This window comes from Penaeus vannamei, chromosome 36 (genome assembly GCF_042767895.1).
Source record: "Penaeus vannamei isolate JL-2024 chromosome 36, ASM4276789v1, whole genome shotgun sequence".
Classification (NCBI taxonomy): Eukaryota; Metazoa; Arthropoda; class Malacostraca; order Decapoda; family Penaeidae; genus Penaeus; species Penaeus vannamei.
Genome location: NC_091584.1, coordinates 24520424 through 24525423, shown reverse-complemented (window position 1 = coordinate 24525423; position 5000 = coordinate 24520424). Strand labels below are relative to the sequence as shown.

Here is a 5000-nt window from a genome sequence, read left to right as displayed (position 1 = left end):
CACTCTATCGGCCTGTACCCCTCTACCGTGCCAAGCCCTCCCCTGCCCTCCCCTCCCCTGCCCCCACCCCCTGCCCTGCCCTCCCCTGCCCTCCCCTGCCCCCCGACTCTCATATCAGCCGCAAGTCCTGAGGCGGCCGGCAGAGGGCAGGGCGGGCACGACAACCCTCCCGGCGATATTTTGGTGCCCTGGCGGAGGTGCCTTACAGTGCCACCTCCTTTGCCATCGCCATCGTTGCTAGGCCCAAGTCTCTAAGCCTCAGGTGGGTGTGGAAGCGAAGACGGAAGAAAATAAACGTGAAAAGAAAGGAACAAAAAGAAAAAAAAAAAGTATCATCACTTGAATTTTTTTTGATGAAATCTTTTTTTTTTTTTTTTTTTTTTGCTTTGCTTTTTTCTTTCTTTTCTTTCGTTTTATGCAAGCGTCCGCAAACGAGAGACGGATATGCGGTGCGACGGGGATACAGCCGTGTCTTTGCGAAGGGTTGTGCGTGTGCGTGTGCGTGTGTACCGTGCGTGGCGCTGTAGAGATGGCGCTCTTGTGTTGAAATATCTCCTCTGAGAAAATGAGCGAGGAACAACACCCAAAAAAAAGGAAAATACAACAACAACAACTAAATAGTAATTCCTATTTGATATAGATATTCGCTAAGAGAATACTCTCCCAAAAAGGTACACAGCTAAATGTACCGGTGACGCAGTGTCTATCCGCCAGTGCCAGAGACAGTGCCAGTGCCAAGCCATAATATATATAGATATATTATCCGCAAGTTCATACAAGCAATTTACCGGAGTGTGTATTTTAAGTCCTGGAAATGACAGACAGACACCGAAAAGGCAGATAACCGTTAAAAGGAGTAGGTCGTAGCCAGTGCTGTAGTCGGCGACGGTGCCAGTGATCGAGGAGAGAGTGCCAAGCCAGTGCCAAGTACCCAGGATTCTCCAACAGGCTGCCGGGAGTGTCAGTCATGGTTTCGTAAACATTGCAGGGGTTTCCTTACAACTCTAAGCACGCTGGTGGGACGCCGTGCCTGTCCTAACGATTCCTTTTTTCTTCCTTCTTGAGGTAAAAAAGAAAAGAAAAACAAGTAAAGAAGTATGATTTTTTATCATTATTATTATTATTATTATTATTATTATTATTATTATTATTATTATTTATTATTATTATTATCATTATCATTATTATTATTATTATCATTATTATTGTTATTATTGTTGTTATTATTTTCACATCATTATTATCATCCTTATCGCTGTTATCATTGCTTCTGTTGCCTCACTTCACCTCCAGATATTCAATTGAAATAATCATTTCTCCCTCGAGTTTCTTTCTTTATTTCTTTCTTCCTTTTTCTCTATCTTCTGTTTCACCTCATGACATTCAGCTGAAGTAATAATGAGTTCTCTCTCTCTTCTTTCTTTCTTTCTTTCCCTTTCTCTATCTTCTATTTTATCCTTATTTGGCAATTCATTCATTTCCAAGATAAGAGTTTCATGCATATTAATTATCAATACTCTTAATTGGATTAAACGTTCAATTAGTGTTTATTCGAGAAACATGACTTGAATATGCTGGAATGATTTTGATTAATGAGTGACACGCCACTTGATTTCATAATTTTGTGCGTTGGAGAGAAATCATTAATTATGTGATTAGTGATTTTCATTGACATTGCAGGAAATCATAAATTATGTGATTAGTGATTTTCATTGACTTTGCAGGCTGTGTATAACATGACAGGGAAAAGAGACATGATTCAGTTTTTTTTCATGTTTGTTTATTTTTCAGTGTTATTATAGTCAGTATTATAACTACTGTTCTTTGATATTGCTATTACGTTTTTTGTTCATGTTCTTGTTAGGGGTGGTTCACAGTTTTTCAACATGGACGAAAAACACTTTTTTTTCTCTCTCTCTTTCTCTCCTTTGGATAACCCCCTCCCCCCCCTCAAAAAACGTACTCAAAAATGATGAGATTCACGAAGGAGGTTCAGTGATCGACATTCTTATATATATATATATTTATCTATTTTTACGTACACCAGTCCATGACACTCCCCCCCCCTCCCCCAGCAAACGGTTCGTAAGATTATGAAATTGTTAAAAAACTGTGAACCCTTTCGTCACATTCTTAGCGCTAACGTTATTTTCTCATTACTAATGATAATAATGATTATTATTATCATTGTACATTATAATAATTTCCGTCCTTATGATTCACTTCATTGTTAATGTCATCTTTATCATTATCATTATCATCACTATTATTATTGTTATCATTATTGTTATCATTGTTATTATTATCATTATTATTATTATTATTATCATTATCATCATTATTATTATTATTATTATTATTATTATTATTATTATTATTATTATTATTATTATTATTATTATTATTATCATTATTATCATCATCATCATCATCATCATCATCATCATCATTATCTCAATCATTATTGTGATTATTCTTGTTTTTGTTGTTGCTGTTGTTATCATTATTACTTTTATTATTATCATTATCATTATCATTATCTTATTATGGTAGTTATCATCTTTTCACTATTACTGTTATCATCATTATCATTATTGTTATAACTATTATTACCATCCGTATCAGTTATTATTTCCATTATTGTTATTATTATTATTATTATTATCATTATTATGATTATCATTATCATTATTATTATTTCTTATTATTATTGCTATCATTATTATCATTAGCATCATTATTATTATTATTATTATTATTATTATTATTATTATTATTATTATTATCATTGTTATTATTAGTATTAATATTATCATTGTTATTGTTAATATTATTATTATCATTATAATAATAATTATTATTATTATCATCATCATTATTATTATTACTATTATTATTATTATTATTATCATTATTATTATTATTATTATTATTATTATTATTATTATTATTATTATTATTATTATTATTATTATTATTATTATTATTATTATTATTATTATCATTATTATTATTATCATTATTATTATCATCAATATCATTATTATCATTATTATCATTATCATGGTTATTGTTAATATTATTATTAATACCATTATCATTATTACCATCATTATCATTATTATTATTGCTATTTTCGCAATTATTTCTATCATTATTGCTATTTTCATTATTATTGTTCATTAATCTATTGCTATCATCAAGGTTATCATTATCATTCTTATTGTCATTATCATTGTTGTTGTTTCTGTTATTATCATCATTATTATCATTATCATTACATCATTATCAATATCATTGTTGTCAGTTTCCCTATTATTGTCCTTATTATTATTACCATCATTGCTATTATTTTCATAATCATTATCATTATCCGTATCATTATTATCATTATTATTATTATCATTATCATTATTATCATTATTGTTTTATTATTATTATTATTATTATTATCATCATTATTAACAATATTGTTATTATCATTATCATTGTTATTATAATAATAATCATTATTATTATTACTATTATTATCATTATTATCATTATTATAATAATTATATTTATTATTATCATCTTTATCATTATCATCATCATCATCATGAATATCATTACAGTTACTTTTAATGTCATTATTAACATCAATATTGTTATTATTATTATCATTATCATTATCATTATTATCATCGTCGTTGTTGTTGTTGTTATTATTATCGTCTTTTTATTTTATAATTATTTTCATTATTATCATTACAATAATTGATGTTATTGTTCATATTACTTTTATCAGTATCATCATCATTGTTACTTTTATCATTATTATCATTATCATTATCATTATCATCACCATTATTGTTAACATTATTATGATTTTATCAAAATCATTATCATTATCATCATCTTCACCGTTATCATTGTCATTATCATTATTATTATATGAGTTTTGGCGTTGTTATTATTATTATTATTATTATTATTATTATTATTATTATTATTATTATTATTATTATTATTATTATTATTGTTATCATCATTATTACTATAATTATTATTATTACTATTCTATTATCAATATTGTTATTATCCTTATTATTATCATTATTATCAGTGTGGTTGTTATTGTTTTTACTATAGGTAGTAGTAGTATCATTATCATCATCATTATTCTCATTATTATCTTTGTTATTATTACTTTTACTATCACCATAATTATTCTTAATGATATTATTGTTATCTTTATTCCTATTAAGATCTTCATCATTATTATCATCAGTATCATTTTTATGTTGTTACTAGTTTTATCATGATTAGTTTTAACATCAGTATGACCATTATGATTATTATTGACATTATAATTAATATTGTTATTATTATGATGAAGATGATGATGAAATCTATTATTGAAATTAATTGTATTATTATCGTTGTCTCTATCCTTATGATTCTTATCATGAACATTATGATTCTTTTATTGTTAGTAATTCATTTTCATCATTATAATTATTATTGTTATTATCACTATTGTTATTATTTTCCTTATTTTGTGATCATCATTATTATGATCATTATCATTGTCATCATTATCATTATTGTTGTTATCATTGTTATTACTATTATTGATATTATCATTATTACCATTGTTATCATTATTATCATATTTATTATTGTTAATACTATTAGATTTTATTGTCATTATTGTTATCAGTAGTAGTATCATTATCACAATCATTATCATTGTCACATTCATTGTCATCATCATTATGGTTATTATTATCATCATTTTTTTTTTACTCCAGTTGATGTTATTGTCATTATTGGTATTATCATTATTAGTGGTAGCAGTAATTGTTATCATCATTATCATCTTAATTTTCCTTTTTCTTATTCTTTTTAAATTATAATCAAAATAATCATTATTAGTATTGTTATTATCATTATCATTATTAATATCATCACATCATCATTACATCCTTATTGTTATCATTTATATAGTCCTATCAATT

General features: G+C 26.8%; 1 protein-coding gene across 4 annotated transcripts in view; it reads left to right on the top strand.

The window, feature by feature from the left end:
• The first annotated feature begins 121 nt into the window (after positions 1-121).
• Positions 122-5000, top strand: part of LOC113813261 (mucin-2) — a 42101-nt gene continuing 37222 nt past the window's right edge. For 3 of the 4 annotated variants that reach the window (XR_003476379.2, XM_027365225.2, XM_070114751.1), the window contains exon 1: positions 122-262. The gene's annotated coding sequence lies outside the window, so the exon portion shown is untranslated. Of the gene's footprint in view, positions 263-1042; positions 1066-5000 lie in introns of those variants that run through there. The other variant, XM_070114750.1, reaches the window with a different exon arrangement.